The sequence below is a fragment of the Catharus ustulatus genome, chromosome 17 (assembly GCF_009819885.2).
Source record: "Catharus ustulatus isolate bCatUst1 chromosome 17, bCatUst1.pri.v2, whole genome shotgun sequence".
NCBI classification, from domain to species: Eukaryota; Metazoa; Chordata; class Aves; order Passeriformes; family Turdidae; genus Catharus; species Catharus ustulatus.
The window spans coordinates 1,088,682-1,112,102 of NC_046237.1; positions in this window are offsets into that span (position 1 = coordinate 1,088,682).

Genomic DNA, 23,421 nt, shown 5'->3' on the forward strand with positions numbered 1-23,421 from the left:
AGCATTCTACCACAAATGTTAATTCTTGCTTCCCAATTTTTCCTGGGCTGCCTGGATAGTTCCAGCTCCTGCTGATATTCCAGAGGAAGCTGAGTTGCACTCCCTGTGAGTTCTCCCGTGGTAGATTTCTTACTGCTGTCCTCTAGCCCAGCTTCCCAATGTTTATGGCATTTTTAATCAATTCCTAATCCCTCCTGAAAACCCCTCCTGGTAAATAAAGTTTATTTCAACAGAGCCATCCCAGAGTTACCTGCACTCATCTTGAATGCAGGATCTTCTTGCTGTTTACATTTTTTACATAATAAAATGAAGAGATCCTGGCACATCTGAAGTTTCCAGCAGGGGAGATTTGTTTGTCTCTGTCTCTGACTGCACCCTGAGCCCCAAGGTTGGCAGGTATAAATGAAACCTCTAGAATGACACAGTTCCTCCCTGCCATGACTCAGAACAAGTTTTTCATCAAGCTGAAATGGTGATCAGTGATGACAAAGGTGGCAGGATGCCAGAGGGATGATCCAGGAGCGAGGAGGAGACGGCAGACAGCACCTGGGTCTGGGTCTGGAGCTGGGCCAGCCCTGGCCAGCAGCTCCAGGGGTGTCCTGTGCCCAGGGACAGGACACAGAAGGGTCCTGAGCAGCAATTCAGGCACTCAGTGCTCCCTGGGCAGAGCTGCTGCTCCTGTTCCCTGGCTCTTGGGTCCTCTCAGGGTTCCAGACTCGTCCCAGTCCCCCTGACCACGAGGGCTGCTCTGGAAAAGGTCATTTCTGGGCAGGAGGAGCTCCAACTGTGCTGGGCAATATCAGCACACCCAAATTCTGCAATTCCAGCTCAGGGCTAAGGCAGGTGAGTCACAAACACACCTGAGGATGAATGTTGGACCAGGTTCTGCCCAAGCCCAGAATAGCTGGGGCTGATTCTGCTCTCACTGGCCCATAGGTTTTATTTTCTTATCCCTGTAATGCTTTCTGTTAAAGAAAATAATAACAACAGATTTAGGTTTGCTTTCATTTTCCTTAATCCAACATTTTCCTGTTCAAACTTCCTGTGAGCTGTTCCCTCCAGGTGAATTTGGCCCACATGAGAGGCAGAGTCTGCTCTCTGAAGAGGAAAATGTAAATTTACCGACAGAAGGAAAGGAAACAAAGGCAGAATTTATCCCCAGTGGTGCTGCTATAGAGACCAGGCCATTTCAAACTGCAAGAATAAAGAGATGTGTGCTAAATGATCTCTGCTTGCTTCTGGCTCCTTACCATCCCTGCCCGTGCTCTGCCTCTGAACAACAGCTCCACCACTGCTTTACAGGTTTATACTTACAAAAACTCTGGATTTGTGGAGCTGGATGATTTCATTTTACTTTGACAATGAGGCTTCAGCCTTTAGAAAAAAAGCTTTTCAGTCTCTTTCCTGGACTCCAAATTAAAGCAATAATTTGTCACGGGAAAGTACAAAAATGGGCTTAAGGAGAATGAAAGTAACATTGATTTTTTCCTCTGGATAAAAATGTACCTCAGAAGTTGAAAGGAAAAGATGCAAATGAAGAAGCTGATTTAGGCACTGCTGCAGAGCACACACATTCCGTGAATCTTTGTTTATTTAGGGATGTAAACTGAAAACAAATGTGGTTCAGATCTTTAAGTGGGTCTGCAGAAATCTTCCAGCCAGTTCTGTTTTATCCTGTTCCCAGCCTGTCAGCACCAGCAGCTGTAGAACAACAAACCTGCATTGCATGCACCTCTGTGCTCATGGAAAGGTGAGCACAGCACACCTGGGGAAGTTCCTGCAGTGCATCAATGGCTCAGCTCCCCTGGGCTGTCCCAACCCATCCCTGGCCAGGCTGCTGTGGCTTTGCTGCTCTCCTGGCTCTGCCTGACCTCTCACAGGTGGCAGCCACCAGAAACAACGGGACTGGGAGTGCTTTGTACACCTGGGATCCACCCCTTGGGACCCACCCATTGAGATCCATCCCTTGTGATCCATCCCTTGTGATCTACCCCTTGGGATCCACCTTGAGATCCATCCATTGTGATCAATACCTTGGGATCCACCCCTTGAGATCTATCCTTTGGGATCTATCCCTTGGAATCCACCCCTTGTGATCCATCTCTTGTGATCAATCCCTTGGGATCCACCTCTCAGGATCCATCCTTTGGGATCCACCCCTTGGGATCCACCACTTGTGATCTATCCCTTGTGATCCACCTTGAGATCCATCCCTTGTGATCAATCCCTCATGATCCACCCCTCGGGATCCATCCTTTGCGATCCATCTCTTGTGATCCACCCCTTGTGACCCACTCTTTGAGATCCATCCCTTGGGATCCACCCCCCAGGTTCCATCCCTTGGGATCCATCCTTTGGGATCCACCCTTTGGGATCCACCCTTTGGGGATCCATCTCTTGTGATCCATCCCTTGTGATCCACCTTCAGATCCATCCCTTGTGATCCACCCCTTGGGATCAATCCCTTGTGACCCACTCTTTGGGATCCACCCTTTGGGATCCACCCTTTGGGATCCACCCCTCCTTTGTGCCAGATGAGGAGTGGAGCCAGGACTGGCAGCCACCGTGAATCCCGCTGGGAAATCCCAAAGCCAGCAGCGTTTCTGGATCTGATGTTCCCAGATTTGGTCTCTTTTCAGCCATCACACCTCACTGTTCTCAGTGAGACACTTCATTTAACAGCTCCTGTTTGACATTGCTGCTGAACAATCCAGAAGTGGTTTGGTGTGCTGCACTCACATTTCACCTGAGATGAAAATCCAGAGTACATTCCTGGTGTCCCTTGTCCAGGCAGCACTCCAGAGGACACAGGGACAGCCCCAGCTGGGGCACTCCTGCTGAACAGGAATCTGTCAGAAGCCAAATTTTCCTCCTTTTTCTTTGCTTTTGGCCTGAGATCCCTGGTACAAACATGAAGGAGGCTGCTGGCTGTCACTGCAGGGCTCTGCAGGAAAATGGAAATGCCAGGACTGTCCTGAGCCAGCCCCCAGGATCACTGAGGCTGGGTGGAACTGGGCAGCTGGGAGCTTGAGAAATGATCAATAATGAATAGAAACCCGGGCTATTGGAAGGCACTGAGTGCTCTCCAGGGAAGAGATCCTGCTCCACGTTTAATTCTGGGATCCTGGAGGCAGGGGAGCATTCCCATCCTGGGAATCAGGGGGAGTGTCACCCATGGGAGGGGCTGGCATGCCAGAGGTGCTGATGGAAATGTTCTGAGTATTTTTATAGGCACCTGTGAATTATTAATTGGGTTAATACTGTCATCATGCCAGCTGAATTATTGATGCAGGCTGAGTTCAGGAGCAGGTCTGGGAGTGGCAGCCTGAGGGGAGTGGAGCCCACTCATGGTTATCCATGTCCATGTGCAAATTCCTGCTGCAAATTCCTGCTGCACCTCCCTGCCCCTGTGCAGCTCCCACTGCCCCTCATCACTGCTGGACATCTTCATCAGGTCCTGTCCATGTTGCTTTGGTTTTCCAGCTTTTCCTGAAATGTGTGTGTGCTTTAATGGTGATGATGAAATCAATGTTAAATTATGTGGCACATTTTTGGCCAGCATCACAATTAGAGAATTGGAGAATAGAACAACAGCAGCTCCAGTCAGCTTTCCCCTCACCATTAGGGTAATTACTTGATGTAATTTGGTGTATGATGGAGTTGTAGATACCTTAGAAAATTCCAGAATGTGCCTGTCTGCAGCTTCCAGGGTCTAATACCTCCACAGTACTGACACTTCTGAACTGGAATTTATACTCCTGCATGAATTAGGTATGTTGGAAATCCTCACCTCACCGGTGGCTGCCTGGTTTGCACTGAGGATTGGTGGCTGTGGCTCATGGAAACACACAGAACATTCCTCATCCCCAGGTCTTTCACCTCTGCAGGGCATGATGTCATAGCAGGGCTGGAAAATCCAGACTAAAATGCCCCCCAGGCTGGGAAATGCCACAAGGTTTGAGCCATGCTGAGGTGAGTTGCAGTTTTCCCAGTTCTTTGCAGCTTTTAAACTTTACAAAAAACAGCCAAGAAAGGACAAGGCAATGATACAATCTTACTAAACTAAAGCAGTTCATGGTATTTTCTTGTCATTCTCTTTTATATTTGTGGACTTAAGGCCTTGCAGCATATTTTCTGTGACAGCCATGGGTCAGCCTCAGGGGTCAGCATGGGGTTTCCATCCAGAAGGAATTTTCCTTCTCCTCTTTTTCAAACCCATCCCATCCCTGCTCGTGGCTGCTGCTGGTCCCAGGCTGCTCCTCAGCTCCTCCCTGATGATAATTCTCTGTACCCAGAGCTTCTCACACTGAATTCTGCTTTCTGTTCAAGTTTCTTGTCCTCTGACCTGTGACAGAGGAGCAGAGTTAAGTGCAGGGTGATTCCTTCCTGCCGTACATGGGCATAGGTGGAAAATTTGGGATGTTTTATGATCCAGCTGCAGCTGGTGTTTTCTTTGCTTAGCTCTGGGTTCTTGGCATGTTTTATTGCACTGTCTGGAAAATCAATTTTTCTTCTCCCAGCTACAAAGCAGTACATGTGTTTTCTTAAACAAACCCCTGTCATCCTGACCAGCATCTTCAGTTTTTCTTCCCTGGGGTTGTCATGAAATCTACTTCAGTCCCATATATTTACTCTTTAATTTTAGTGTTGCTTTTAGTGATCTCACTTAGTTTAAGAATGCTGTCAAACAACAGATTATACAAAAGGGCTGCATGTGTATCCAGTGTTTCTCCCAAAGGGCTTGCTTTATTTTAATTATGCTTTCTAAACTGTAAAACCTCACTGGTTTCTTTCTTCTCTCTTCCTTGTTTACTACACATCTTCTTGTTTAAGGAACTCAGATGGGTTAGTGGTGAGAGTCACACTTTAACTGCTCCTCAGATGGGGATTTGTGGGAGAAAAAGGACCAAAAATATTTTATTTCTGCTCTGGTGGGCTGCAGCCGTGCCCCTGTGGATCCAGAGGTGCAGCTCTGTCCCATGGCACTGTGTCAGAGAGAGGATGCAGGGAAATCCAAATCCAAATCCAAATCCAAATCCAAATCCAAATCCAAATCCAAATCATATCCAGCTGATTAGAACAGGAATTTGAAAAGGTGTTTTTGTAATAGCAGCCTCTTAGATTTTTCTTTAGACCTTTAAGATAACCTTAAAAACCAAATTCTGGGGGAGAGCAGGATGGTGCCCATGAACTCCCAGCAGCAGGGCTGTGCCACAACAGTCCTCAGATTATTTAAAGATATTCCTGTTAAAAAAGGGCTTAAAGTTGGTTTGATTTTCAGAAGAATATGTTGATTTCTCTTTCAAAGCCAGCATTTTACTTCTGCATTTTTTGCTCACACCTGTGACTGTGCAGGGGTATTTGACCCTCATCACTGAAAAGCTGAAGGCAATATCTGGTGTGTGGGACAGAAAAACTCCCAGTGCTGCTTTCCTCCATGCCATGTGTTGGTCTCACTTTCCTGGCTTTTTATTTTAGTTTCTTAAACTCCAGTAACACTTAAAATTCAGTCCAAGCCTGGAACTCTGGAACAGAGCACTTTCAGCCATCAATTTTCAATTCCTCACAGAGGAAAGGACTGAATCATAAACTGCTGCTGAGTCTGGAGGAGGGAGGGGAAGGACACCCCAGAGCAGGTAAGGGATGAACTCAGCTCTGAGCTGCTGCTGTTCCTGTGCTGCCAAAACCTCCTGGTCCCTGAGGACAGAGAGGGGCTGCTGCTGCTGGGGAGTGCTGGCATTGGGACTGCAGGATGAGCTGCACTTGGAGCTCTCCTTGCACAGCTCTGTGCTCGTCCCTGGGCTGTTTGTGCCAGGTGGGACAGGCACAGGAGTGATCCTGCAGCTGGGACCTGGCTCCTGTGGAGATGATGTTGTTCCTGTTGTTGTTGGCTCCAGTGGAGGCACAAACCCTGTGTGGATCCCCCTGGTGCAGGAGGCAGAGCCTTGTTGATGATAACAGAGCTTTTAACTCCCTTCCTCCTGCAGACCCAGTGCTGCAGATAAGTGCTGTCAGTAAGGGGGGTATTAGTACATAATACAATTTCTTGCTGCTTGTCTCTTTTTAGGAGAGCTCTTCATCTTGTTACCAGGCAGTCAATGCTATTAGAACCAAGCACACAACCCCAGAGAGGCTGATCCTTTCTGTCCAAGCTTACTTGCAATTATACTACTGGGAGAGTTTGGTGATTTCAGATTTATTTATAGCTCTTGTGATGATGACAGCACACTTGTAGCTGGGTTTGGGGGTTTGAGACCCTTTGGAGCCTCTCTGACTCGCACAAACAGCCTTCCCTGTGCTGCAGGCACTCCAGGGTGAAGGGGGAACTGTGGGGATGTTCCTGGTGCAGATCAGCTCCTGGGAGGTGGGTGACCTGCTGCAGTTTGTGAAGAGGTCTTGTCTGCCTTTCTCTTGGCAAGAGAGTGAAATTGTCTTTCATTAGTGCTTTGTTTTACCCCTTGTTCACATCCTGAACATCTGCCCAGGGGTTTCCAGAGCTCCTGTGCCTGCTGGGGCAGAATGGAGAAAGGCAGAGCCTGGGACATTTCCCTGGAACAAACCTGTGCATGTGCCCCACACCTGCAGGCTGGGAGGGGGAATCCACCTGCACAGCCAAGGCTCTGACCACTGGGATCACCCAGGGGCAGGGAACAAGGTGTGGAATTTACTGGAACTAAAAAAAATCAAAGTTTGGAGGGAAGTGTCCAGAGCAACTTGAGAAGCCCAGCTCTGAAGGAACATCTCATGTCTGGGTTCTGAGTTCAGCCCAATTTCAGTCATGAGGCTGATTCTGTGAGGGTGTTTCACAAGATGGGCTTTGCATTCAGCTCTCCCAGGATCTGACTGAAAAGGCCTTAAACCTCTTCTCTCAGGAAATTCACATCCAGCCAAATATTTAAGACGTAATCAGGGCTTAACAAACATCCAATTTATTCACCACCTTAACAAAATAGGCTTGGTATTTTTTACTAGCTGGCTTCTCAAGAGTTGCAAAAATAACCAGTGGAGATTGCTAATAGGAAATGTCACCTGCTTTATTATTCTATTTGTTTGTGTGATTGGACTTCAGGGTGGTATTCATCCATTTCAAGAATGTAACTATTTTCCAGCCTGTGTGCTTAAATTTCCCCTAATAATAATTTAAAAAAAAATGCTTACAGGAGGTTTTGTTAGTGTATGAGCCTGGGAATAGGTCACAGTTTGCCAGCTGCTGGTTTTGCCATTTGGAAAAGTTAATTTTGTCACAGGAATTGCTTCTGGCCACTGGTGAGTGGGGTGCAGTGAAATGATCCCAATTGCAATTCCCGATTTACAGATTGTTCCTCTACTCATTAAAAAATCTGAAGTGTTTGGAGGACATGTAGGAAATGCTCTGCATCAAGAGGCAGAAAATGCCTTGAAAATCTGCTTTAAAACAGGGGTAAAAGGAGAGATTTAGAACTAGGGGGCAATATGATGATGTAAGAGGTAATTAATTCTAGTGAGACATTTTCTGTCTTTATTAGTGAAGATATTAATTGGTTCTTAAGTGCTATAGATTTAGGATATTTTGGATTGCTGAGATTTCCCTTTTGAGTTGCTGTTTGAGCTGCAGCAGTGCTCCAGGGCTTGTACCTGGGACAGGTGTTCACTGTCCCTTGGTGCTTTGTAGGTGCAAACAAAAGCTTGGACCCTGACCTGAAAAGTTGATTAAAATGATTTGTCTGCATATTGTCCAGTTTATATTTAGCATTTCCTGGGCATGTGCAGATTTCCTGGCTTGAGCAGATTCCAGCCTAAGGCTTTGCAAGCAAGCAGAGGCCAGGGTGAGCAGGACCTGTGTATGTGAATCAGTAAAATTCACTGTAACTCACAATCTGTCACCAGAGGAGCTTTAAGGTCACTCTCCAATTGTTGCCCAGCCCCACATGATGCTGTTTTGCAATTCTGGTGGTGTTTTTCAAAGCTCAAGTATTTCCTTACCATCATGCCTGGTACATGGCTCCTTCAAAACTCCAATTATGGGCTACCCCTGGTAAGTTTTATTTATTTGTTCTAGGTTATTCTGTTGAGTCTTTAGTGGGAACAAGGACACTCATTTTGCTCCTGAAAATTATTCCTTAAGGACATTTGAATCTGGACTGTCTTGTTGTAACACCTCAGAATGAAGCTCCAGGATTCTGCTGCTGCTCCTTCTGTTGGTAGCAGGTAGGAGGGGGCAGAGTGTGAAATAGGGAGGGTGTCATATTCAGTGTTATCCCACTGCATAGCTACAGAAATATGAAATCATTTAAAATACTCCAACCATTGGAGGATGAGCTGGAAAAACCAGATTGTATCACCTACCCCAGTGAGATATTTTCAGGTAGATGTCTCTAAAGAATGGAGCAGAAATGAGAAGTGACCCCTCCTCTGGGGACACCAGTGCATGGAGCCCTGTGATGCACTGACTCTGGATTTTCTCTGGATGAAGTGCAGCTCCAAGCCCGGAGCACAGGAACAATCTGGGCATGGAAACCAGCACTGGAAGCACTTGTGGAACAGGAATTGTGCAGTGCTTGAGCAGCTGCCCTTTGAGCCTGGCCCCATTAAAGGCACCAGGGACATGGCCAGGGAAGCCCAGTCACACTCTCTCCAGGACTCAGCATCAAGGGTGTTTTGTCTTTTTGTGAAGCTGGATTTGACTTGGAACCTAAACATAAAGGCACTTGAGCAAATTTTGCCTGCCATGTGGAATGCTCCAGGCTGTTTCTCAGGTTCCATCTGCAGGACAGTCCTGGAGGGACAGGGCTGTGAAGCACTGCAGCTGTGCTGGTAAATCTGGAGCTGATTGAAGAGTCAGCCCCAGCTTCTGCCCCTTCAGCTGGCATCTCTGGGTTTGGGTTTCTCCTCTTTGAGCCAAAAGCTGCCTGGAGGAGCAAAGTTCTTGCTGAGGGAAGGCAAGGAGAGAGCAGCCTGCAGGCTGGTGAACATTAACATCTGCTCTGGGGTCAGGGGTGGAGAGAGCTGTGAGGGAAAACCAGGCAAGAGGAGTGGGAAACAGAAGGGTGGGAAGGAAGGGAAAGCAAAGGTCAGGAGCAGTGCCAGGGCTGAAGGTGTACAAATGGCTGCTGTGAATGAACGGTGAGCTACTGAACAAATAGTAATTAAAATCCCAGCTACTATGTAAATGCCAGATTAGAGCTGTGATCTTTTTGCAGACTTTCCTTGGAGGTGAGTGGGAGTCTGTATGTTACCCTTGGGAATGCTTCAGCCTAAATATATGCTCAAAGGCAGGGAGATTCAGACTTGTCCCTGTGCCACGTCCCAGCAGCACCCCCAGGTCTCTCTGAGGTGTCAGTGCCCAGGGTTCCCAGCAGGTGATTTCACTGCTCTGCACATGGAGATGTTCCACTGATAATCCCCTTCCCAAGGTACTGAGCTGAGTTTCTGACCTGACCCAGAGCATTTCACCTGCTCTGGAGAGTGGCCATGGGGGAAATGATGCTCTCGTGGGCAGGGAGGGTTCCAGGCTCCCAGGACACTCCCAGGGCAGGCACAGGGGGCTGAGCTCACCTGAGGCTGGCAGGGCAGAGGGCAGGGGCAGGGGGAAGAGCTATTGACAACTTATTTGCTGAACATCTCTATAGTTCTGTTTCCATGGCAACCCTGATGTGAAATGTGTTGCTAGAAAAACATTAGTTACTATAGAAACATCTTCCCTGTGAAAAGTTTGCTTTGTAACACATGATACCTAATATTAGTTTTTTTTAGCCTGAACTGCCCACGTGTGTGTTGGGCTCGATAAACAGATCATTGTACTCGGGGTGACAGAGCTGGGGAGGGACAGGACCTGCCTGTCCTCCCCTGAAAACCTCCCTGGGCCTTGCCAACCCCAGGCTGAGCAGCTGTGAAGGCAGCAGAATGTTGTGTTATTCAGAATGTGATGGACTCTAGACAGGTCTGTACCCAAGGTGTTAGTTGAGACCCTTAATTTTGTGGAAAATCTGTAATTTTGGTTTTCAGTGGATTTAGTTTGTTCACATTTAAGAAAAAACCCATAAATCCTACCCTGAGTTACTGGCTGCACCACTCAGACTCTCCCAGCAGGACTTGAAAGCTGGGGAAGGTTTGGTTGGCTTTGTTAGGGTCACATTCCAGAAACAGCTTCCAGAAGTGAGCCTTGACTGTGCTCCTGCACAGAACCCTTGGGCTGCAGGAGCCCTTCAGGGTGTTCCAGTGTCACAAGGCAGCTCCAACCACCCTGCTGCAGCTCCCCCAGCTCAGGATTCCCTGTCCCCATGGGATTTATTCCTGCCTGGTTCTGAGGGCTGCATCCCCTGAGCATGAGGGAGCTGTATGATGGTTTAGGAAATGCAAAAGAACAATTCCCCACGGTGTCTGTGCTCCCTTGGTGAATCACTGAGCTCCACCGAGCATTCCCACATCTCCTCCCAGGAAACAGGTTCAGAGTTTTCACCTCAGCAAGCTGCAGCCATGGGAAGCTGCTGCTCCTCCTGTGGGGAGCCTGAGCCTTGGAGAAGGACCCAGCCCCTCCAGGATTCATGGACAAGTGTGGTGTCAGGAAATCCATCACCTCTTCTCCCTGAATTAGCTGAAAGGTGAAAAAGCTGCTTCATTTTGCTAATTGTACTTTTCAGTTCAGGCTGAAGTCTTCTAGGAAACAAGTTTGGTTCAGAAATTTCTCAACTTCTCCAGTTTTGTGGTCTGATTTCTAGCCTGGAGGCTTCCCTCTGGGAAGATGCTGCAGGGGGGTGGATGGAGCAGTAAATGTGCATTGTTTCACAGGATGTGGACCAGGAGTGTCACAGCAGTGAGGGGACGTGGGCTGTGCTGGAATGAGTGCAGAGGGAAGGGCTCTGCTGTCCCCTCCCCAGGGACACAGCTCCCCTGGCAATGGCCTGGGTGTGCTGACTGCTCTGGAAATGTGCTGGGCCAAGCTCTGTGCTGAACTCTGCCTTGTAAACTCTGATCCCAGGCTGAACAGGATTTCCAAGGAAAAAGGGATCCCCTGAATGGACCTTTGGGGTGAGGATGTGGAGCTGGGGAAGGCACAGGTGGCTCCAGTGGGCACAGGGCTCAGGGAGGGAAGATATAAAGGAAAGAATGGAGAAATTGGGAGATTTTGTTCCAGAAATGCTGTTTCTTTAGCAGGTGCCCCTTGTGAGGGTTCTCACCACTGCTGCTGGGTGTTTTTGTGCACCTCAGATTTTATCTGAGTGCTTGAATGAAGGGATGACATCTGAGGGGCTCCAGGAGGATTGTGTTCAGGTGGGGTTTAGGCCATTTGGGACTGTTTTGTTTAGGAACTTGTACAAAACTGGAATTTATGTAATTCTACCAGCCTGATTATTTTTAACTTAAATGCTGCAATTGCACATCTCTGTTTCTGGGTTTTTATCTTTGCCAGCTCTGTTTAATCACTGGATTTCATGCTGTCTGATCACCTCCAAAGGGATCTCTTGTGAAATCCTTTAGACTTCCAGGGCTGGGGATGTGGAGTGGACCTGGTTTGAGGGGACAAGGTCAGTGTGTCCTTGCAGCCTTCCTCTGAGGGATTCAGTCAGAAGGATTAAACTGGCCTCCTGTTTTCTGAAGAAATCTGAAACTTGGAATAGACATGTGGACACACAAGCTGTTGTTTCTGGACTCCTGGAATATCCCTGCTCCTGGTGCTGCAGGAGTTTTCCTTGGAGCACATTTGTGTGGTGCAGCAGTGGCACGGAGAGATTGGCAGCACCCATCTGCCCTGCTCCTTCTGGGGCCCAGGGAAAAACGGGAAAAAACAGATCTGCTCCTTTCTGGAATGAGCCAGGGCTGGTTCTCCACTGCAGGGATGAGCACCCACCTCACTGAGTGTCCCAGCACAGATCCCAGGGGCTCTGAGCTGTGCTTGGATTGCCATGTTTGCTGGGATCTGAAAAAACAAAAAAATCTGTGCCTGGATTTGCACTGCCAGCCTTGGTGAATCAAAGCTGTGAACACAAGGAAGGAAGGAAGGATTCCAGGAAGGAAGGATTCCAGGAAGGAAGGATTCCAGGAAGGATTCCAGGAAGGAAGGAAGAATTCCAGGAAGGATTCCAGGAAGGAAGGAAGGAAGGAAGGAAGGATTCCAGGAAGGAAGGAAGGATTCCAGGAAGGAAGAATTCCAGGAAGGATTCCAGGAAGGAAGGAAGGAAGGAAGGATTCCAGGAAGGATTCCAGGAAGGAAGGAAGGAAGGAAGGAAGGAAGGATTCCAGGAAGGAAGGATTCCAGGAAGGAAGGAAGGTTTCCAGTAAGGATTCCAGGAAGGAAGAATTCCAGGAAGGATTCCAGGAAGGATTCCAGGAAGGAAGGAAGGAAGGAAGGATTCCAGGAAGGATTCCAGGAAGGAAGGAAGGAAGGAAGGAAGGAAGGAAGGCTGGCTCTGTCCAAGGGACACATCAAGAGGGATTGGTGATTTCTGCCTTGATAAATGGCCATGAGGATGAGCAGCACAGTGAATTTCCCACTCTTTTGCTTTGGCTTTCCTCATGTCCTTGCCAGGCTGCTCTTCATGCACAACTTGAGCTGTGCTGAGCACCTCTGGCAGTTGCTCCTTTTTGACACCTCATGGATTGCAAGGGCTCACGTAGAGAAAGACATTGTTGGAGCCAGTTTGACCCTGTGGATGGGCAGGAGATCTCCAGAGTCAGGAGTTCAGGTGTTTGTGGTGCTTGTTTGAAGTGTGAGCAGTGCTGGGCATCCCACTGAAGACCTGGGGGTAAATTCCAGTGTTGCTGCATTAATGTCCACACAGGAGGGAAGGAGTTCTGCACGGGGAACTTAAGGACAGAATATTCTAATTTGGGTGCCATAAATTATACCCATGAATAAGCATGTCCTGGTTTTTCAGAGGTGCTGAACACTTATAATTCTATTGACTTCAGTGGAAACTGGAATGAGTGCAGTGCATGCTTTGGATAAATCACATTATGTAACAGAAAAATGATGGTAATTTATGTTCAGGAATTTTTCATCCCAGCACTGAGCTCTGTTCTTTGCAGATGGGAAGAATGAAAAGTTTGAGGAGTTGTGCTGAGACTCTTAATTCACCTGCCCAGCGTTTGTGCTGCAGGATTGCTGCCCTGTGCTGGCCATGCAGGGGACAATGCCACCTGGGCTGTGACACCAGGGCAGCTCTGAACACCTGCAGCCTCCTGGGGGAGTCTGGGGTGAGAAACCCTTTGGAACAAGAGGTGTGGGACATTCAGAGGTGGGAGCACTGCAGGGATGTGGCTGCTTGTGCCAGGGCAGCTGTGTGAGCATGGGCAGGGCTGGCAGTACCATTCTACATTCTCCAGGACTGGCAGTGCCATTCTCCAGGGCTGGCAGTGCCATTCTCCAGGGCTGGCAGTGCCATTCTCCAGGGCAGGCAGTGCCATTCTCCACTCTCCAGGGCTGGCAGTGCCATTCTCCAGGGCTGGCAGTGCCATTCTCCAGGGCAGGCAGTGCCATTCTCCATTCTCCAGGGCTGGCAGTGCCATTCTACATTCTCCAGGGCTGGCAGTGCCATTCTCCAGGGCAGGCAGTGCCATTCTCCATTCTCCAGGGCTGGCAGTGCCATTCTCCCTTCTCCAGGGCTGGCAGTGCCATTCTCCATTCTCCAGAACTGGCAGTGCCATTCTCCAGGGCTGGCAGTGCCATTCTCCCTTCTCCAGGGCTGGCAGTGCCATTCTGCATTCTCCAGGGCTGGCAGTGCCATTCTCCAGGGCTGGCAGTGCCACTCTCCAGGGCTGACAGTGCCATTCTCCAGGGCTGGCAGTGCCATTCTCCACTCTCCAGGGCTGGCAGTGCCATTCTCCAGAGCTGGCAGTGCCATTCTCCATTCTCCAGCCCTGCTGTGTACCCCAGGGCAGCTCCTGGGCCATCCCCCCTGTCCCACCAGCAGGAACCTCAGCAGCACCTTGGTGCTCTCCCAGTTTGCTCTCAGGAAGGGTGCAGAGAACATCAAGTGCAAATTAAAAATAGCAATAAAAATGAAGTGAGGAAAGCAATCAGAACACCTAAAATCCAGCACTATCTTTAATCATAAGTGGAAAAAAATGTATCGAGTGTTGTTTGATCACAATCTAAACACAGCCTAAACAACTCTTTGAATTTGTAAATGACATGCAATAGAGGTATTTTTAGCTCATGTTGCTCAGATCTTGAGGAGGATTTTTTGTATGTTTTAGCTTATCACATTTCTTGCATAATAAGCTCTAGTTTTGCACAGCAGTTTAATTTTCTGTAAGCCTATTCTGTATGCAAATAACTTTTCTTTTGTGGTCTCCAGCGGCAAGATTATCTCCACACTGAGTGGATTTAAGGTGAAAAGAACTTTACTGAAGGGCAAGATTATAATCTCTTCATTTACCCGGTTTGTCTTTCCCAGGCTGTTGTTATCAGTCTGCTCGTGTTCTGTTTGAAATTCCAATGAAAATGGAGAAACTTCTCCCACCTTTAGGGAGTGCCAAAAAGGCACAGTTTTTGTTGCATTTTCTGATTGAGGTGTGCCCTTTTTACTTTCCATACATCTGCCTGAGTGTGCTTAGCAGGGTGCATCAATTTTGTGTGAGTAGAAAAGGCTCTTGAATAAAATGAATAAGCTGAGTTTCTGGTGCTCCTTCTGCTGACAGAGCAAGGACAGCTGCAAAGCTCAGCCTTATCTCCAGGCCCTGCCAGGCTGGGTTTTGTCTCCTGCAATGGGTTGAGTATTTGGAGTGCAGATATGGGGCAGCTGCAGGAGCCTTGGCTGGGCTGGAGGGGCTGCAGAGAGGCCGTGGGCAGCTGGGTTTGGAGCCTTTCCCAAAGAAACTGCTGCCCAGGTTTAGTTTTATAATAAAACACAATTAATTCTCTGCTCCAGGGACTGATGGCCAGATGTTTCTGTGCTGTGATGGGGGTGCCCAGGGATGTGCTGGGGAGGACACTGCTGCTTGAGGGAGCAGGAACGCCTGGGAGAGGCTGGAAGGGCAGAAAACTGAAAGGAAGAGAAAGGAAAAGGCAAGAACACGGGAGGAGGAGGTGGAGTTGGGCAGTGGGGCCGTTCCTCAGCACTCCTGAGCCTCAGCCCAGCTCCTCTCCCTGCTTCTCGTGGAGAGCTGGAGCTGTGGGGCAGTGCCAGGGACACAAATCTGCCTCTGGGAACAAGAAATGCCAGGGGGAATGGGAGCCCAGTGCCCTCTGTGCTGGGATCTCAAAGGATGTGCTGCCATAACAAAATGGGAATCCTGTGTTTTGACCAATAATTCAATTCCCCACTTGTGTTTAGCACCTGAAGTACAACAAAGAGCATCCACAGCAAGTGTGGCTCTCCCTCCCTCCCTCCCTGGGGATGATCAATCCCAGCACAGGCTGCTGAAATCAGCTGGGCTGACTGCATTACAAATCCCAGGGCTCTTGGGTTCAGTGGAAATGGGAGTACCTGGAGGCTTTGTTGAATTGCAGGAATGGCTGGAGCTGGGCTGGGAGCTGCACTCAGCTCCAGGAGCAGCACTGACTTCAGCCTGGGCTTTCTGTGCCTGTGTGCTGCTGTCCATTTGACATTTGGGGATCTCTGCCATCCCTTGATTCATGGAGTTGTCATAGGAACTATTCCCTAAGCTGTGTTCTGACTTTTTCCATGAGGCACTTTATTGTGTTATAAAGTGTTGACAGCAAAGCACAGGGATAGATTTTTAAATGTCACCAAGGTAACTACCGGCACTCAATTACAGTTTCAGATAAAGATGAATCCCCTCTGCAAATGGGACTGTGTGAAAGTCAAAAACTGCTGAGGATGAAGGTGATTTGTGACACAGCAAAGAATTCTCCTGTCACTTTGCAAGGTTAATTGTGCCCGTTCTGGGTTTTGGTGGCACAAATGTGTCTCCATTCCTCAGCTGGTGTCTCTGAGACACTGATCACTCAGGATCCAGCTGTTTGGGTGCTCTGCTCTCTGAATGGTTCTGTCCCTCTGTGGCAGCCCAGGGCTGATCCTGGGGATGCTCTGGAACACCCAGGCTGACCCTGCTGCAAAGGACATTTCTCTGGGCTTGCATAAACACCCAGAGACCAGAGCAGGACTTGGCTGCAAATCTCTCAACCCCTCAGATTGTCTCATTCATCTTGAGCCCGGGAAGATGAGAGTGCCAGGACTCGTGGGGATTAGGGAGAGTGGACAACTGGAGGAAAACTTGTGCTTTGGAAAAGGCTTTTAGAGCCTGGAAAAGAGTGGGAGTGCAATTGTGTGTGGGACCTGAGGGGTCAGGAGAGGAGAGGGGAGGGAAAGGCAGAGCCTGGCAGAGGAAACTCGTGGATGTTTGGTGGTGGAGGCTGTGCTGGAGCTGGGCTCTGGCTGTGGGAGCTCCCCAGGCTGTGGGCAGCCCTTGGAGAGCCCCTGGGAGCTGTGCAGGCTCTGAGGAAATCCCCCTGAACCCCCCAGGGCTCTCAGGGTGTGAGGCTGTGCCCATCAAAGGTTTCCTCAAAGCAGGCTGCTCCAAGAGCTGTGACAGGCAGTGCTGTCCTTCCCTCACTGCTCCCCCTTACCCCATGTCCATCACATCTCAGCATCTTCTCTCAGCCATAATCACTCAAATTCAGCCTATTACACATTCACTTTTCCCTCCCATTAAGGACAGCCCTTCCCTTCTCAATAAACCACCTTTTATTTGAAATTTCACATTAAATGTGGAAAGAACAGAACCTGACAATGTCATTTGAGGGAAGCAATTTTATTTTAAGGTAAAGTGTTTTGTGAGCAGCATCCTGATTGCCTGGCAGAGCTAAAAATAGGAGACTGGTTAAGTAGCAGGTGGAGACCTGAGAGTGATGCATTTTCACTGCTGCCCAGTAATTCCACACCAAACACTGTCCTGCTGCTGGAATTGTAAAGGAAGGGGAGCAGAGGCTTCCTTGAGAGGGTGAAGTGAAAAATTTCTGTTCAAAGCAGCGTTAACAGCAGCAATCTGATTTATCAGCACAACTGCAGGTGTCACATCTCAGATGGGTTTGTGGTGCTGTTTGCAGGTGTGTGCACAAAGCCACAGTGGAACAGCAAAGCTGGGCAGGGAGCAGCTGGCTGAGAGCAGCACAGCTCACAGCAGGGAGAGGTTCCAGTCCTGATGGGGTTTTCTGGTCAGAGCAGAGATCTCAGCCCTGATGGGGTTTTCTGGTCAGGGCAGAGGTTCCAGCCCTGGATGGGGTTTTCTGGTCAGAGCAGATATTTCAGTCCTGATGGGGTTTTCTGCTCAGGGCAGAGGTTTCAGAGGTTCCAGCCCTGATGGGGTTTTCTGGTCAGGGCAGAGGTTCCAGCCCTGATGGGATTTTCTGCTCAGGGCAGAGATCTCAGTCCTGCATGGGATTTTCTGGTCAGAGCAGAGGTTCCAGCCCTGATGGGATTTTCTGCTCAGGGCAGAGGTCCCAGCCCTGATGGGATTTTCTGGTCAGGGCAGAGGTTTCAGAGGTTCCAGCCCTGATGGGATTTTCTGGTCAGGGCAGAGGTTCCAGCCCTGATGGGGTTTTCTGGTCAGGGCAGAGGTTTCAGTCCTGATGGGATTTTTTGTTCAGAGCAGAGGTTTCAGAGGTTCCAGCCCTGATGGGATTTTCTGGTCAGGGCAGAGGTTCCAGCCCTGATGGGATTTTCTGTTCAGAGCAGAGATCTCAGCCCTGATGGGGTTTTCTGCTCAGGGCAGAGGTTCCAGCCCTGATGGGGTTTCCTGGTCAGGGCAGATATTTCAGCCCTGATGGGGTTTTTTGTTCAGAACAGGACGTGCTCACCTGGAGCTGCTGCTCCCACCTGGGTCCCTGCCCTGCTGCCAGTGCCTGGCAAAGCCATAGGGACAAAGCCAGGCTGTGCTCCCTGCCCCAAAAACAGCCCCAAAAATCCCTGTGGAGCTCCCGAGGATAAACTGAGATGTGAGCAAACCCCGAGGATGTACAGAGCACTCGTGCTGCCCTGACAGCAACAAGAAATGCAAACAAAGGCTGGGGTTCCTCAGGGATTTGCCATGTAAGGGGCCCGAGGAGATGCAGCCTCCCTGCCAGGACAGCTCTGTTTGGGTTTGGGTCTCATAACTTGGGCAGCTCTTCTCTTTGTTTTAAAGTTGTCTTCTGGAGGTTTCTTTAATCATAATCCCCCTTCCATCATGAGCCTGCCTACCAACAGAATATTTGTCCTTCTGAATGCCTCTATTTCTGTCCTTCCCCCTCTGTTCTCCCTCCCAGGCACGCTCTGATTTGGATTCCAGCCCTTCAAGGAACACCACACCAGGATTGCAGCCCTGGGGTGTCTCCATCACTGCAGAATTCCCCTGGAAAAAAATTGGCATGGCAGGAGGATTTCTGCTGTTTTCTTTCCAGAGGATGAAGTGGGCCAGGTTCTAGAGAGCCTTGGCTCTTTGGGGAGAGTTTCTCTTTCTCTGGGGGTGTGGCAGGAGGAGAATTGTTTAGGGAAGGGTCCTGGGGCACATCTGTGTGGGAACAGCTCTGGAGCAAACCCCAGTGCCTGCAGAGCAGCCACACAGAGCAATCCCCTCTCATCCTGCTTTGCTGGGGGAAATGAACCCTGTGTGTGGTGTTTTTGAGAGGATTGAATGGGTCCTGAGCCCAGGACATTGGGATTTTGTGTTTCCATCTGGGAAGGACTCACTCAAACTCCTGGCAGAAGTTCTCAGGTGCAGCTCTCTTCCATTCCCTGGAAATCTCTCATTCCTGGAAATGCTCAGCCTCAAGGGAAGCCAGATTGTACAGAGGGAGTTCAGGTGGGAATGGGAATGTGGTGTCAGGATTGATAAACTGCTCTGCAACTTTGTGGAACTGAAGTTTCTGTGCAATTTAAAGGCATTTCCCTGTTCAGTTTTAATATATGCCAACCACTTAGATCTTTTCCCAATGTTTTGAAATATTTCTAGCAAGGGAAAATGGAAATAGTTTTGTTTCTCATCTCCCTCTTCTGCCTGTAGGTGAATTCTCTGGAGGTTCTCTCTGCCACTCTCTGAATCTCAATTCAACAGCTCTTCAGGGGATTTGTGTTAAACACACAACTTGTTCAGAAGCTCTGGTAGGCTTGAAGTGATTTGAGCACAGAAGAAAGCAGATGGGAGGATACACTGAGTGCTTTTTGTTTTTAAAAAATTCAGTGGTGTTGTAGAAATAGTTCTCCTTTTGCCTTTGGAGAGAGATACTTAAAGCAGGGATTCACTGATCCAGTCTGGAACTTCACACTCCATGAGACAGGAGCAGAAGGAATCCTGTCCCTGAGGGTTTGTTCTCCAAACCTGTAATTCTGGGACAAAGCTCAGTGGCTGTGGGAGAATCTGAGGCTCTGGTTCAGTGACTCAGGAACCTCTGGGTCACCCCCAGACCAGCAGCAGCTCCTGTCCTGTCCAGAGACAGCTCTGGGTGGGAAGCTGTGCACACACAAAGTTCTCTTTGGGTCTCACATTCCCATCCTGGAGGGTGGAAGGAGCTGGGAGCTGAAATACAGAATTTATCTCCCCAAACATGAAAGGAACGGCTTCATTCTTCCTCTTGTATTGTCTGTGCCTGGTACACGTCCTGAATTGGAAAAATGAGACCTGGTAAAACTTCAATTAAATCCTAAGAAAGCCAATGTATTAATTAAAAGGAATGCTGGTGGTCTTAATTAGCAATGTATTAACATGCTGTGAGCACCAGAAGTTGCACTGAGTTGGCTGGCCTGACTGATTCACCTGTATTTACTAATTAATGGGACAGGGAAATCATTAATGCTTTCTGTGGTTGCTTGATTGGGAAGTTAACTGTGTAAAGACTTGGAGCTGCACTGAGCAGTGTCAGGATAAGGTCTGGTGCATGTGGGGCACAGGGAAATTATTTCCCTGGTGATGAAGAGGTTCTGAGCTTTTTATCCTCTGGCAGGATGAGGTGTTTCAAAAACAATGTTTGCATAAAGGTGTTTGGAAAACATCTGCTAAACACACATCTGTCATGGCAGAAGAAAAGCATTGTCAGCACTGGCTATAAAATTATTAATTCTGATCTGTCTAGACAAGAGCTTGGCCCTAGTAGAAGATGGATTTCATGACAATTAAGAACTTCCATCCTCAGATGCTTTATTAAAGTTGGGAAGCCACTTGAGCATTCTCAAGAGCACCTTTTCAATTTGTACCAAACAATGCATTTAATAACCTCTAATGAGGCAGATGCTGAGCTCCAGTTTGGGTGAAGATGGCCCAGATCTCATTCCTCTGGGCTGGGTTGTACTTTTGTTATCCTGACATGAGAGTTAAAGAGTGATGCTGGAGCTTTTAGGTCTGGTTTTACCACACCCCACTCTTGGGTTAATTTAACTTCCCACAGAGTTTCTGCTTTAGGCAGGATCAGCTCTGGGTAAGGCTGGGTCCAAAGCCCAGGCTTAGCTTTATGTGCTCTGCAGGTACTTTAAATCAGAATTTCTGTCAGAGGCTTTGTGTGCTCCTTGCATCTCCAGGAACGTTTTCCTTCCTCCTGCCCCTGCCAGGCAAGGCTGAGCTCAGGAGATGCTGGGTGGGCTGGGCAGGGATTCCTGCCCCTGTGCCCTGCAGGGATTCCTGCCCCTGTCCCCTGCAGGGATTCCTGCCCCTGTCCCTGCAGGGATTCCTGCCCCTGTCCCCTGCAGGGATTCCTGCCCCTGTCCCTGCAGGGATTCCTGCCCCTGTCCCCTTCAGGGATTCCTGCCCCTGTCCCTGCAGGGATTGCTGCCCCTCTGCCCTTCAGGGATTCCTGCCCCTCTGCCCTGCAGGGATTCCTGCCCTGTCCCCTGCAGGGATTCCTGCCCCTGTCCCTGCAGGGATTCCTGCCCCTGTGCCCTGCAGGGATTCCTGCCCCTCTCCTCTGCAGGGATTCCTGCCCCTGTCCCTGCAGGGATTCCTGCCCCTCTCCCCTGCAGGGATTCCTGCCCCTGTCCCCTGCAGGGATTCCTGCCCCTGTCCCTGCAGGGATTCCTGCCCCTGTCCCTGCAGGGATTCCTGCCCCTCTCCCCTGCAGGGATTCCTGCCCCTGTGCCCTGCAGGGATTCCTGCCCCTGTCCCCTGAGGGATTCCTGCCCCTGTCCCTGCAGGGATTCCTGCCCCTGTCCCCTGCAGGGATTCCTGCCCCTGTCCCTGCAGGGATTCCTGCCCCTGTCCCCTGCAGGGATTCCTGCCCCTCTCCCCTGCAGGGATTCCTGCCCCTGTCCTGAGCTGCCACAGCCCTGTGCCCTGGGGCAGGGGGATGTTCTGAAGGTCAGCCAGGAGCTGCCAGGCAGGAGAAATTCCAGCTCTGCTCCCCCTCTGGGTTTGCAGAGGATGGGAAGAGCCAAGCCTGGCACCAGGGGCTCTGAAGGGAGGTTTTACACGTTGCTCTAGGGAGGTTTCTTTGGGCACAAATAAAAGGCAGCACTGGAATGTTCCTCACCTCTGGCAGGTTCAGTGGCTGCCTTGGTTATAAGGGGCTGGCTTGGCACTTCTGGAGCTGCTCATCAGCTCCTCCAGCACCTCTGCAGGTCACAGAGCTGAACTTGTGACCCTGCCCAGCTCTCAGTTCTGCCTTGCACCCTCCTGGTATTATTGATGGTTATGGCTTGGTGGTGCACACTTCAGATCTGTGCTCACATGGGCAGTGCAAAGTTCTTCTCTTACAGAATTTCCTACGCTTTGTAGAGCTCCCCTGAAGTCTTTGGTACAGTGGCTGTCTGATCCTCACATCTTCAATAGTAATAATGAGAATCATTCAGAAATGGGTTAGAAACAAATATTCTGTTTTCAAGCTGCACTGTGTTATTGGATCTGACTTGATTCTGGGAACTCAGTGGCACTGAAGAGATCAAACCATTCCCACAGAGAATTCTGGCTGAAAACCACTTACAAACCTCAAAACCAATAACATGAGTGAAAGTTTGTCTTGAGCACGGAGTATTTGCAAGCACAGAATGAATGCTGTGTCCCAGCAGTGTTTGCATTTCCATTCCAATCCACCTCTGTCACTGTGTCAGAGCCTCCCATCACTTCAGGCTCCTCAAATCCTTCCTGCCCTTAGCACAAGCTGAACCTTGACATGAAATCTTCCAGGAGTGTTGCAGACATGAGCTTAATGTGCTGCCAGTGGCAGAGGAGGGTTTCTCTGGCATCCCCAGCACAGAGCAGATCTTTGCAGGGCAGGGACTCTCAGTGCTCTCCTGGCTGAAAACAAGAAATAATGAACCAGGTAGGGTCTGCCTGGGAGCTCACAGTGCTGGCCTGCAGTGTTCAAGGTGGACACAAAGGCACAGAAATTGAACTTGTCCTTTTCATTTTGCATCAGGAGCCTCCACCTGAGCTGCCAAGAGCTGGGTGCTGTGTTTGGGCTCGTGTCTGAGGCTGGCTCTGAGTTTGATCAGTGCCATTGCAGGTGGCTGCCTGAGAGCCTTTGGTGCCCTGAACTGTGCTCTGCCAGCAGTGCAGGAGGTTCTGAGATGGATCTGCCAAGGCTGGGTGGATCTGGGGCTGTGGCCCTGGGGAGGGTTCCCTTGCAGCCCCATCTGTTGTTTGCAGTGCTCTGAGCAGGGAGCAGTGGGGTCTGCAGGCATCAGAGGCAAAACCATATGGTTTTGGGTTGGCACAATCCTCTGGCACAGACGAGTCTAATGAGGAGGATTTGGGCTATCTGGAAGCTTGCAAAGAGATCTGTCATCCTGGGGTGTTACACCTCCGTGGGACTGAGCCAAGTGACAGCAGAGAGAGGCTCTGGGGGGCTCTGAATGGGGAAAAGCTGCAGAAATGCACAGCACAACCTGAACAACAACTCTGAGAGCAGCCCAGAGCTGAGACAGGGCCCAGGCATGAGCCCAACCCTGGGATTAACCCACCAAGCCAGGCTAATCCCAGAGCCTCAGCACTGACCATTTCCAGGTGAATCCCTGGAATTCCTTCTGGTGTGAAGCCTGTGGGTGTCTCAGACCTGCAGAGGATGAGGCAGAACTTCTTGCCTGGACCCTCTCCTTGTGGCAGGTTCAGCCTGGGCTCTGTGATGTTCAGGGTGTCCTGTGAAGCACCTGGAGCCCAGGAGCAGCCCCTGGAGCAGCAGCCCTTGGTGATGATCAGAATTGTCACTCCTGTCTTTCAGCAATAACAAAGGCGTGTGCTCACTGACAACTTGTCTGGGCCAAGCGCCAGCAGAGAAGTTCCAGGAACTGTGACAACAAAGTGTTGGGGCTCCTCGAGGAAAAAATATCTCCTGAAAATGAACAAGCTGCATCAAACTTTAAATGGGGGAGAAAAGCAGTTCTGAGGAATCCATCATTGATGAGCTTGGTGCCTCTGAGGCAGAAGTTGGTGTTTTGGAACACCTGCTCTGGCTCTTGCCAGGAGATCCCTGCTCCCATCCCAGAGACTTCCACATCTCTGGGGCATTTTGCCCTTTCACCACTCAACTGTAAATCCCCCAAGCATGTTCATGAAGTGCCATAAAGAAATGGGCCGTTT